The following is a 14074-nucleotide window of genomic DNA, read 5'->3' on the forward strand; positions in this document are numbered from 1 at the left end:
AGACAACAATATAATATTAAATACAATATTCTTACTTTAAATTAATAACTTAGTAACATCCAACAGGGAATCGAAGCAGCGACATTTTACTCAGATAGCGGAGTCAGTAGGCCTAACCACTAGGCTATATGGTCGTCATTTTTCTTTCTACTTATTAATATAAAGTAGCTGAAAGACCGGCAATATGGCTCGTCGAATTATTCGGCCTTACACTTCCCAAGTCTTCGACTCATTGTTTGTGACTGTTGATTCACTTCACTTGTTTAATAATAATGTCAATTTGATTAATAAAACTTGATTATGTAGGTCATGTAGCTCGGAGACAAGTGGGTTTGTTTCTCGTCTTTTATCTTCAGTGGAATGTCAGCAATGGTACCGAAAATTCCTTAACCGTTATTTTTTATTGCACGTTATAGTTTTAATTAAATATTTCAATAATTATTCTAGTCTTGTTATTTTTTTTTTATTTTTTTTTTTTTCATAAAATCTACAGCACATAACATCACTTATTTGCTAAAGTATTGCATAACAAAACATGTGCCAACAAAGATTTTATATTATTTAGGCAAAACAAAATTCTTAAGTAGCTTCCTAAAGATAAAATGAAACAAGAAAGAAAAAAAGTCTTCTTCTTATTAGAAGTAATTTCTCGGTAATATTTGAGCTAAAATACAAATGAGCTAAAGGCAATAGGATGAATATGGACATTTGTCCCCAAGTCATAGATATTTATAAACCCAGTGGTTAGCGGTCACTGTGACTGTCCATTGATGACAATGTGGCACCGTACGAAATACAATCTATTGAAGATCTTATTGAGAATGTGAATAACACACAAAAAGAGGTCTAAGTAATATAGATGAAGACGAAGATGAGTCAACACCGATTAAGTCAAATACCCTGACATTATCAGCTGTTAATGATTTAAAACGCTACGTAGCTTCTTTGAACGAAAGCGAAGAGGCACTGTTATAGTTAAATTATGTTGAAAATCTTGTAATCGCTAATCATCGCACCAAAATCTTCCTGTCAAACCAAAATAAATGATTACGGACTAATTTTAACAACATAAGTATAATAACACCATAAATATTATGCTTTTTAAGTGTATCATTAATGGCTACATATATGAAATCAGAACATAATAATATATAATAATATGTATTAGGTACATTTTACTTTCCCTATCGCCCATGATACGCTTTCCCGCTAAGACGCGTTTTTGGTTGGGTCCCTGTGAAATAGTCTTAAACTGGTTTTACTGTATTATTATTTTCTATTATATATCGGAAACATATTATTCCTCAGCAACTATAGTTGTTACAGAACCCCATAATATATCGTTGGAATGATTGATTTTGAGTTTCTAGGTAGTCGGGATCAAAGCTATTCAGGGTCAAACATTTCCCATAAAGATAATATTAGCTACCATTGATAATGTTCTTGATTTTTCTCACCTCGAGCCTCCCTTAGTCACTGACTGAGCGAACTTTACCCAAACGAGGGTGACATAGTGATGGGTCAGTCGTATTTAAAAATAAAGTGCTTACTGTGGGATACAAGTTATAGTACAGTAGCGTAACTTAACTATCACCTTGTTTATACCTACGTCTAGACGGAGTGCTAGGGTTGGTACCTTAGATAATTTATGCGTCTAGATAGAGCCTTTTACTGCTAGATGACCGATAAAAACAGGCCAGGTTTACTACTTTAGTATGCGTGTCAAGCTACGTCTTACACTCGAGATTTGTATGGTACTTTGTGTTAGTGTGCGTGCATGGCTCAAAATAGAGGCCTACTGTCAACTCCATTCTTTTCAACGTTTTCACAGATAGCACAGTCTATCTAGACGAATAATTGAAGCGCAGCGCAGCTAATTTATCGGACAGCAACCAGTCTCGGCGGCGTAAGGCGTGGCACTCAATAGATTTGTCTTTCCAAGATTGCTTAAGGGCAATGTGGGTGCGTCGATTCGGGCGCTCTAGTATGAAGCTAAAGTTTTTTTTAAATGAAAACAAGGGACGAGACGAGCAGGACGTTCAGCTGATGGTAAATGATACGCCCTGCCCTTTACAATGCAGTGCAGCTCAGGATTCTTGAAAAACCCCATAAATTTTCAGCGCTACAACTGCGCTCGTCACCTTGAGACATAAGATGTTAACTCTCATTACCCAGTAATTTCACTAGCTACGGCGCCCTTCAGACCAAAACACAGTAATGCTTACACATTACTGTTTCACGGCAGAAATAGGCGCCGTTGTGGTACCCATAATCTAGCCGGAATCCTGTGCAAAGGAGCCTCCCACTGGTAAAGTAAAGTACTGTTCTATTACTGTACTGTGGCTCAGTGCACCTACAGTAGTTTCCACTTCAAGCCCTTCAAATAATGAAGAAATACTAATTCTATGAATCGATAAATAAAAAAGAAATACCTTTTCATATACCACTAAATATTTCCAATATTTGCGATCTTTGAAGCGTAAAATATATTGAAATATTGATTTGTTATTGAACATTAGCACAGACAATTAGAGAAAAATAGACCATGTTGCCTTTACAAACAGTCCACTTAAGAGTGGAACTAATTTGGAATTAATTAAAACATCTTTGATAATATCCATCAATTGGTTTTGAATGCAATTGCTGTATTATTGCGAATGCGACTGGAATGCTTTCATTATTTAAAAGCCGTCAAATTAACTACAGTTTGGACTCCTACCAGAGGCTTACAATATCTCTTTGCATCTTCTACCGCATTTATCACGGGGAGTGCTCAGAGGAGCAGTCCGGGTTGATTCCAGCGGCTCCACCACCGAACATTACGTCAAAATGCAAAAAACTACCCGCATTCCGTTGACGTCTGACATTCCACAACCGCGCGTTTTGCAAGAAGTTTCTTGCCTCGCACAGCCATTTTTGTGGAATCAATTACCGGCTGCTGTTTTCCCGAACAGATACAACTTAGGGACCTTTAAGAACAGAGCATACTCCCACCATTAAGGCCGGCAACGCATCTCTTGATACCTGTTGTTGCGGATGTCCATGGGCGGTTGCCTCACCACTCCCATCCCGTGAACCTCTTGCCTATTTGCCCCCTTTTATATGAAAAAAAACTTACAATATACTAGCGTATAGGTTACCAAACTGCGCGAGAGAGAAGAAAATCTCCAACGGATATACAGCAAGAAAGAAAAGCTAAGCGAATCTTTAGTTACTGTAAACAGTCATCTACGCTTGACATTAACTCCTTAGTTTTCTATCTCTCATTCAACTATGATCGCCTGGTACCAATACCATGTATAATGATCCCAATCCCATTTTCTCGCTGGCTGAATCCTATAGATTTACCTGTTTCTGTCTCTATCGTCTCGCTTTTTCGTTTCATCGATTTTCAAATCACAACGATTCTAAAGAAGTTTCACTTCAAAAACGTGATATAACGCACACATTGTCGAATAAAAAAAAATAGTCTCGCATTGTCATGCTGCCAGTCCTAACGTTAGTATATTCTACCAACAAGTGAACGCCTTGCTCGTCTTGTTTTTTCTTATAAAACAAACTTAGAGGACGGATATATGGAAACCGTAACATATTTAAGTCAACTGCTAGATAGCTTACCAAGACTCCTCATAAAGCTAGCTATCTATATTATTATTATATGAAAGATTTTTTAAATTTAACTGAAAACTTAGCGCGTTCCAAAACAATGTCTTTCTATACATATAGACACACCACGTCGTATAAAAACAAAGCCGAAATATGTAACGTGCTACAAGTTACACCATAATTTGCTTCGACTGCTATATATCTATACATTGCCGTATTTACTCCAGTTGTTTAAAATATTATTATATTTAAACATGATATTCATGGTCAAAAAGCAGCAATGTAAAACATTTATTCAGGTCAGGTTATGTATGTTGAATTTAGAATTCGATTCGGACAGTCACAGTTCACACGTGACTAAGAAGAAAAGTGTGCTTACATTGTCTTTAAGCCTACTTTTGCCGTTCCGCTATCAGGCTGCGAATGATATTATTTACCAGTCGGAGGCTCCTTTTCACATAATGCCGAACATATTATGGGTACCACAACGGCGCCTATTTCTGTCTTGAAGCATTAATGTGAAGGCATTATAATGTTTCGGTCTGAAGGGCACCGTAGCTAGTGAAATTACTAGGCAAATCAGACTTAACATCTTATGTCTCAAGATGACGAGCGCAATTGTAGTGCCACCTAGTTTTTCAGTAAACCTGGGCGGTACTGCATTGTAATGGGCAGGGTGTATCAATCAACTATACCATCAACTCAACGTCAAGCTCGTCCCGTCCCTTATTTTTATTTAAAAAAAATGTCCTTATATGTGTATATGACGTCATTGTCAAACAAGCTAAAATCTCTCCATTTCCATTAGCACTAGTATAGGCAAAAAGTGGTTAAAACTCCAGGCTAAATACCTTCCATTATGTCACATTACTGTAACAAGTTACTACATAACAAGTTGCTCAGATCTAGACTAGTAGTACATTTTGTTACAATTCAATCTTGTACCCTTATTAGTATGAATGGGAAGTGTTTTATGCATAAGGCGAGCTCACACAGACGCGTGTGGCGTTTTATATTGAATCTATTTTGTGTTTGTGACGAAACGATCGTGTTTACACGAAAAATACGGTGATCGATTACAAATTTATTGTGGAACATGACCTTCACACAATTTCTTCATGAATAATAAGGCATGTTTCAAACCTTAAAATAGCTCAAGTTTTATAAATGCTGAAATATATATCCCTTTTGTGCGTGGAATGAAGTGAGGTATATTATTTATTTAGTTACTCTGTTTGCATTAAAAATTATATTTTACATATTTTTTTACAACTAGGGTAAATTTAGTTGGCTCATATATTTTACTTGACGATTAATTATTATAAAATATTATAGTACATTCAAAAATGGTCTGTATTTTTGTATAAAGACGCTGTGTGTCTTACACTACACAAGAGAAGTGAAAACTTAACCAAGGCAAGGTGAATAAATCATAAGAAATGCAACATTCATTTGTCTGTATTCATAAAGTAAGAAAATGTATAATTATTATGAAATTAACAATTACATTGATAAATTTTGCTCCGTCTTCACTTAACCAGAACAAGTGAGAGACTGTTTACACATGAAACCGCATCGGTATTCGACTTCCTTGGATTTAAATACCCATAGAGAAAGTAACACCACGGCAGCCGTCGTTGTATTAGTTTCTATGGGATTTGTACCAATCCTAACACATAGCACTACTGGGCCGCCGGTGCAGTCGCGTGTAAGTTGCCGCGCTATCGGCGGTGCCGCTGCCGCTACAGCGTCACATGAAGACGGTCTTACAAAACATTCAAAGAAGTAGTGTAGTGTAATTCAGAAAAAAAAATCTCTTAGTGTTAAAGTTGCGATCGAGAATATTTTGTGTGAAGGATCTCTTACAAAAACTTGCCGACCCAGGTCATTATGAAAATATGCAAATAACTGCAATGCATGAAAACATTGATCAACTGCCAATCATTTTATCACTACAACACACAAATTAAAAAAATTCAAATTGTCTTTTGCACCGTGGTTTGTTACTAATGCTGAAATACGAATACCTAGGCATAACTACAATAAAACATGAAATAAAGCTAGCTTCAGAGTGGGAGGCTCCTTTGCACAGGATGCCGGCTACATTATGGGTACCACAACGGCGCCTATTTCTGCCGTGAAGCAGTAATATGTGAGCGTTACTGTGTTTCGGTCTGAAGGGCGCCGTAGCTAGTGAAAGTGAAATTACTGGGTAAATGAGACTTAAACACTTGACTCCAGAGAGTAAGTAAGCACGATGAGTAGATGCTTCCGCAGGAAAGTACACTCTGCTCGTGATAATTGGCAACACATCTATTTATAGTCTAAGACTGATTGCAGATAAACATATTTTTTTTTTAATTTTGTTTCATTTTTTTTCGTCTCACCTGTCTGTGTCTGTTTGAAATTAGTTTGAGAATGTAAAAAGCTTATAAAGGAATGTCTATTTCGGCGCATATTAATAAAAACATCTTAAGTATTAAGGTTACTCTAATTTATCTTCTTACTTTAGAAACATGAATAGGTAACTGAAAAGATTTACCTTTAAAGTTAAATAACTAAGGAGCCAATTATCGCTTTCGTTAGGAACTCACAATTGTTAAAATAATAAGTCGGTCTAAAGCATTAAATTATTTAATTACTTTGTGAGTCGTTAGTTACCCCAAAAAAAATATACAGAGTTACACAATATAGGTACTGTCGCACGCATGATAATATACCTACTCAATATTATAAATGTGAATGTAAGTTTGTTTGTTACGCTTTTACGCGGGAGCCGAAGAACCGATTTTGGTGAAATTTAGTACAGCGATAGACTAGAGCTGGGGAAAGGACATAGGCTACATTTCATCCCGGATAAAAACATGGTTCCCGTGGGTAGTGATATATCTATCTTCTTTGAAATAAGATTCATATAATATGTTGGGAACGGGAGTGACAACGGAAAACGGGACTGGAATAGGATATGAAAAATTCTTCAATTCCAAAGTTGATTATTATTTTTAAAAACCGTTTATCTAATTAACATCAAGTAGAATCTATAACATATTTATTGTGATAAACTATGATGTGTTGCAGTATTTTATTGTATACCCGACGGCTACTCTTGGAATACAGAACTCTAGAGAGCTTCTTGCGCTGCTCCTTCTCTCTCAGAACGCCATTTATTTCCGAAGCGGTAGTAGTATCTAGTATATTTGAATGACATCAAAAAGAATTCCAAAAGGAATCAATTTTGAGAAAACAAATGCCTTTTTATGCCTAGAAGTTTTCCTATTACAATTAATAGAAGTTAATAGAAAATTATATTAAAACTATGTTACGGGGCTAATATGGCCGTATAAATACTTGACATGATCGAAGGCAACAAGTTTCTGAAGAATTCAGACCAATTGTACAACCAGTGTAAGGATCGGTCACCGTGACGGCTATCTCTTGCACAACTCGAGTCAATATTAACTCGGAACGCATTCGCGTCTTCACACACGCATTCAACATGTATCGCAACGTTGCTGTGAGTACAACTATCATTGTAAATAAACTAATAGCAGGCTATAGACTTACGGCCGTTCCCAATATACTAATATCTGCAGATAGAGATATATTACTACCTTCTACTGTCAGTAATTAGCTGTCAATAATCTGAAGCTGTCCCAATATACTCGATAAGTCATTCTTATCGCCTTATATTGGGACGCGTGAATTTCAATTTCCATACAAACTTCTATCGCTGGTAAGCTATACGTCCTCCCATTGACAGGCAGCCTGTACGGATAAGGTGAGTTACCGTCGATAAGTTTATTAGGACAGAAAATTCAATAATAGTTACGATTTTTATCTCAAATAGGCCACAACCGGAGATAGACGGAATATTGGGAACGACCGTTACGGCCTTACAAATAAAATTGACGTAAAGTAATACCTGAGCATAAAAAAATGAATATGTAAAATGTTTTCAAATATAAATTTTGCCTATTGTTAGAGTTACCCACATATTTATAATTTTAATTAATTTTATTTTTTATAGTGGTTGATTTATGTAATAATCAATTTTATTGTTAAATTATTAATAATCTATTAAAATGTAAAATATAGACAGTCAACTGACAACACTATGACGTACTCAGTACGTAGCAACACCGGTACGGGGTGGTCGATTAAATTTTTTAAATTCTATTATAACAGTAATTTATTACTAAATACAATCTTTAATAATTTTAAGTTTTGATCTTAAAACAGTAAACAGTGTTAATACTATGATTGATTTATTTGTATCGTTGTTGTTGTTCGTATCACGTTTCCCGCGTTTATTTGCAAAATTGACATTTGGAAAACTTCAGAATTATAGACAACTTTATGCATATTCTTGGTTTAAATAAAACACTTTTTAAGTATTAAAACGCGTGTAATTGTAACTGTTTTTAAATTAGATTTTTGCGTAAAAGTTACATTTTTATATTAGTTAACCCGACGTTTCAAGACCTTTCCAGATCTCATTTTCACGGGGACTGCAGATCTGCAGTAAAAGTAACTATTACGCAAAAATTTTTATGTAAAAACAGTTACAATTACACGCGTTTTAATCCTTAAAAAGTGTTTTATTTAAATGTGTAACACTCGCGTACTATATTCTTGGTTTATTCTGAAGTATAACTTTATGGTAAGTTTATTTGTAAGTCCGTTAAAATATAATAACGTATAGACGAGCTGACAGCCCGAGAGTGCGTGGCCATTTTTGATTTGTTAATGTGTGAGATAGCTATTGGTTTATTACTCAAAATAATAAGGAGCTAATTCCAAGTGCGGCTTACTGTTTACGACTTGTCAATCAATATCGGTTTCAATAACAATAAATTTGCATTTCTTTTCTATCTTGCTGTATTTCCGTTAGAGATGTTCCTCTATATTGGACCCTTTGTTTGCATATACGCTAGTATTTATTAAGTATAATATGATAGCCATTTGACATTTCACGAATGGCGGTTTGACTTTTGTTTGATTAACGACAGGTTTTAAATAAAACAAGTTTCAGAAATATTTAAACGCGTGTGATAACCGGATGTTACTAATAAATATAGCAGATAATTATTATTACGTATTATCCTGAGGTTTTGGACGCATATGATTTTGAAGGCACGCGGGAGAAAATAAATTAAATTATGTATTTTTTTAATTTACAAACTTTTCGATAATTTCTTCTTAGATAATTTATACGTCAATATAGAGTCTCTCGCTGTTAGACAACCGATAAACAGGCCAGGAATATTAGTTCAGTGTGCGTGACAAGCTACGTTTTACACTCGCGATTTGTATGATACTTTGTGTTAGTGTGCGTAAATTGCTCAAAATAGAGATTAGTTCTAAAGTCTATTTTTCTCGACGTTGAGAGTTGAAAGGTTGATCTGATTTCGCCTAGGTAAAACTAGTTTGTTCTATATAGTAGAATAAGATTATTAATTAACATTAATTACTTCTTTACAGATAGTTTTTGCAGCTGTGCTAGCCAGCCATATGTGCTTAGCCAATCCAATCCCAGAGCCGGATCCCTTCTACAGCCACAAAACAACTCAGTGAGTATTGCTACATCTACTACTATATTACTTAAATAAAATAAAATTATAAATATGTATACTAATAACTAAGTGGTTTTCGATAACTGAATTTACCTTGTCTTATCTGAATCTTCTTTTTTACCCTACAACATGGGAGATTTCAAACATCAATTGAAAAATTCAACGCAGACAGCTTTTGACGCGAGCTTTTCGAGATTGAAGCCTTTTTGGCAGCTTTTAAAAAGCGGTCACATAGTTTATTTGAAACGAAAGCCCATTAGAAATATAAATAAAATTATGATCCTAGTTATCACATTGATTAGAAGGAACTTTCTGAGTTACTGTACCAGCGGGAGGCTCCTTTGCACGGAATGCCGGCTAGATTATGAGTAACAAATGGCGCCTATTTCTGCCGTGAAGCAGTAATGTGTAAACATTATTGAGTTTCGGTCTGAAGGGCGTCGTAGCTCGTAAAATTACTGAGCAAATGAGACTTAACATTTTATGTCTCAAGGTGACGAGCGCGATTGTAGTGTTATTAAGAATTTTTCGGTTTCTCAAGAGTCCTGAGCGGCACTGCATTGTTATGGGCAATGCGTATCAATTACCATCAGCTGAACTTCCTGCTCGTCCCTTACTGTCTTAAACAAACTGCTAATCACTCCGATTACTAGTAATACTCGATTAATAATAAAATCGATACCCACCTCGATAATACTGGTACTCATCTCGATTATTAGGAATACACGATTCACCGATGTTATGTGTATCCGATTGTTATTTGCCTCATATTTACAATAAAACCAGTTAAATGGAATAATTCAATAAACATAACGTTATCTGTTCAGAACAGTTGACAAAATAAAATAAAAACGATTCGAAAGCCTAAAAGGGATTTGGAGTTTTATAAAGCTACGGATTCCAATATGGCGGGCTAAACGTATAATTATTATTCCACAGATAATAAATTCTAAATCGAACAAAGAAAATACTTTATTGGAATTTATTTAAAATACTGAGGAGAATCGTTTCGCTTGAATATATTTATTAATGGTTCAACTATTTGTAAATACAAGAATATGACGATGCAACTTTCTGTTTGTACACTTATTTAAATGCATTCCGAGAGGAAATGCAAAGTTGTTATCAAAATTATTGCTTAAATTGTCTAAGAATGTTTAAGTTTTGCCAAAAAAAGATTGATTAACGCGAGTGTTACACATTTAAATAAAACACTTTTAAAGTATTACGCGTGCAGTTGTTACTGTGTTTTTACATTAGATTTTTGCGTAAAAGATACATTTTTATTTTAGTTAATCCGACATATCAAGACCTTTCCAGATCTCGTTTTCAGGGGGACTGCAGAACCCCTTGAAACGAAAAAGATGTAACTTTTACGCAAAAATCTTATGTTAATCCACAATTACAATTACAAGCGGTTTAATCCTTTAAAAGTGCTTTATTTTAAAGATTATGGTTATACTCATATTAACAGAGACATTAAAACAATAATAACGTTGCTATATATCGGAATATTTATAAAAGGTATAATTCCATCTTAGAATGATTCCAACAATGTTAATTGTTTCTAAAATGTATAAAACTCTCAGTTACAATTACTTCCAAAATCTCTATATTTCATGGTATATAGAACTTTAATGGATTACAATGATGAATTTATATGCCGTGAAACAGTAATGTGTAAACATTATTGTGTTTCGGTCTGAAGGGCGCCGTAGCTAGTGATATTACGGGGCAAACGAGACTTAGCCTCTATGTCTCGAGGGGACGAGCGCAATTGTAGTGCCGCTCAGAATTTTTTGGTTTATCAAGAATCTTGAGTGGCACTGCATTGTAATAGGCAGGGCGTATCAATCACCATCAGCTGAACTGATAAGATGTTAAGTCTCATTTTCCCACTAATATCACTACGGCGCCCTTCAGACTGAAACACAATAATGTTTACACACTACTGCTTCACGGCAGAAATAGGCGCCGTTGTGGTACCCATAAACTAGCCGGCATCCTGTGCAAAGGAGCCTCCCACTGGTAGACTATATTTTACTTCTCATAATATCAGTATTAGTTTTCTCGAGCATTTGTAAATGTTTTTACTTTAAATTGTACCCTCGTTAAGAATCACTAACTTACACCTAGGTGAGCAATGTAGCATCTACGTAAGTAAATTAATGAATCAACGGTTTTTCTTTTGTTTTCAGCGTAAGAATCCACGTTCCATACGAAGTAAGGAACGTACATCACCATCATGTGTCATCATACCCAGTATACAAACCGGTACCAGTTATCAAGGAAGTTCCAGTTTTCCACGAGGTCCCGGTAGTGAAACACGTGCCTGTCATCAAACCCGTGCCGGTCCCAATTGTTAATACCGTTGCTATCGAAAGACCAGTGATCGTTCCTGTTAAAGAACATTATAGCTTCGGGTCGCATTATGGCTCAGGATACGGGTACTTTCATTAACATGGAGAATATTTCAAGGGACATAGCGCATTAGGCGGCCTATAGACTATTCTAGATAAAATCACACCAACATCAAGCACTATATTGTGACTCCAAAAAGCATTCATTGTTACGTCACTTTGACACAAGCTGTCAATTTGACATAACATTGTCAATGTCAGTGATATATTATAGTTTGTATTTAAAGTTTGTTCTTTCAAAGATTAGTCAATCAAGTTGTTGTTAGAATGGCCGAATAGCCCTTTTCTAATACTGTAATAATCAGAGACTTGCAGCGATAGCTAGTCATAGTCTTCTATAGCGATACGTCCCTCGGTCATATATAAAGCTTTAAATGTTATAATGGTGACTCTACAGGCAATTTAGCGGTACTGATTAGCGAATACCTGGATTAAATGTAATGTTATGTAATCCTGGTTATCCATTCGATCTCAGCGAGGCTTCAGTCACTCTAGAATGTAAATTAGAGCTCAGAATAGTAACGCATATTAAATTTAAGGTACATGTACAATGTAAACCTTCGCGTATCTTTGAATGTGTTATTATTTTAAGACAAAAAAATACATTATTTTAGTATAGTCTGTGTTTTGATGTTTATATGTTACACCCTTTTTAATCCATTGAGTATGTACCTATTAAGCTGGTATATATATTCTTGAACTTTATTTAGTTATATGTTTATCAATGCTGGCAATGACCTGGAATTCAATAATATATTTTGGTGAAAATGTGGTTGACTCTCTTAATCTTCTACCGGAGAGGCGTCATAGGAGCTGCTCGGTTTAATACCAGAAATTAAGGCCGCTATACAAAGAAATCGCCAAGAAATCGCATATTTGAAATTGACGGTTTACATAAAGCTTATATTTTAACACAAATAAATTTATATCTACAGAAATTGAGAAGTCAATTCATTTTTCATTACATTTCTATATTCTATACACAGTGCGAAAAAACATCACTAATATACCCTTAACTTTTACAGTTGGAGCCATGCTAATCATTCAATCTAGATAAAAATTGTACGAAAATTTATTAATATGTATACCAATACTATTTGACATGATATAGTTTTGAAAATAAAATTGTATTTTGTTTGTAATACATTAGAAATGCTTCTAATTCTTAATTAAAACTATGGCAAATATGTGCGAGACAGGTAACCTTGCCCAGTTCGATTCCTAAAGGCCATTGGTTAACGGCTATTCCCAATAATCAGTCTATTCCTTACTTGAGATAAAAATAGGAACTATCGTTGACTTTTCTGTCCCAATAAACTTATCGACGGTAACTCACCTTATCCGTAAACGCTGTCTGTCAATGGGACGACGTATAGCTTACCAGCGATAGAAGTTTGTATGGGTATTGCAATTCACGAGTCGCAATATAAGGCGATACCAATGGCTTATCGGGTATATTGGGAAATCTTCAGATTATTGACAGCTAATTACTAACAGTTGAAGGTAGTAATTTATCTCTATCTGTAGATAGTATATTGAGAACGGCCGTAAGTCTCCAGCCTTAAGTCAAAATTATACGAAATTCCACCCGTTCATGTTGGCGTCTATTATATAATTCTATTTTCAACAAGTTTTACTTCTTAAAGCCTTTCCACATACAACGAACAATAGCAAGTGAACGGTATTCCTTCTCTTAAAATCGCCGCGCCAAGCAACTCTCACACCATATCTTTTTTTCGATAAATTTGTTACATGTAGAACCGGCCTTATTCAATTAAATTAGATCTGAATGACGTCGGGCCGAGACACTAGTTCTTAATATAGCTAAAAGCCAGCTGTAAAATTTGTACAAGCTGTAGGTAGACATGCTAATGTTGACCCCTTTCTAGTTCATTAATTTAATAATGCTAGTGAAGTTTCAAATATTTGAATATGGTAATTAATGCAGTCTTATTTCCACTGATGTACTTTATAGCAAGCATTAGACGTTTCAAATTATTTTTATACTAGTTACCCACACCCGGTTTACTAACCGGTTTAATGATGACATTACCCTCTCATTTTCATTCAGTTTTGGATTAAATTGCGATCATATGGTGTCGCAAACTTTTTTTATGGGACACTGAATATATTTTTATACATCTTATACAACTACAGCATGACAGGTGAAATTCTAACAATACTTTTTTAACCATAAGATACCATACCAGTGGAATTCTCCTTTGCACAGAATGCCGGCTAGATTTTGGGCACCATAACAGAGCCGATTTCTGTCGTGAAGCAGTAATGTGTAAGCATTACTGTGTTTCGGTCTGAAGGGTGCCGTAGCTAACGAAATTACTGGGCAGTTGTAGTGCCGCTCAGAATTTTTGAATTTATTAAGAATCCTAAGCGGCACTGCATTATAATGGGCCGGGCGCATAAGTTACCAACAGCTGAACGTACTGCTCGACTCGTCCCTTTTTGTCATAAAAA

At 35.2% G+C, this 14074-nt stretch overlaps 1 protein-coding gene and 1 long non-coding RNA gene across 3 annotated transcripts in view; one reads left to right on the forward strand and one right to left on the reverse strand.

Annotated features, from left to right (window-relative positions):
- LOC126979393 (semaphorin-1A) overlaps positions 1 to 14074 on the reverse strand; it is a 543171-nt gene that overhangs the window by 444998 nt on the left and 84099 nt on the right. The window lies entirely within an intron of this gene.
- Positions 7199 to 11421, forward strand: LOC126979509 (uncharacterized). The gene is made up of 3 exons (XR_007732835.1): positions 7199 to 7384; positions 9088 to 9176; positions 11378 to 11421. It is a non-coding gene; the product is annotated as an uncharacterized LOC126979509 (long non-coding RNA).

This window comes from Leptidea sinapis, chromosome 3, assembly GCF_905404315.1.
Source record: "Leptidea sinapis chromosome 3, ilLepSina1.1, whole genome shotgun sequence".
NCBI lineage: Eukaryota > Metazoa > Arthropoda > Insecta > Lepidoptera > Pieridae > Leptidea > Leptidea sinapis.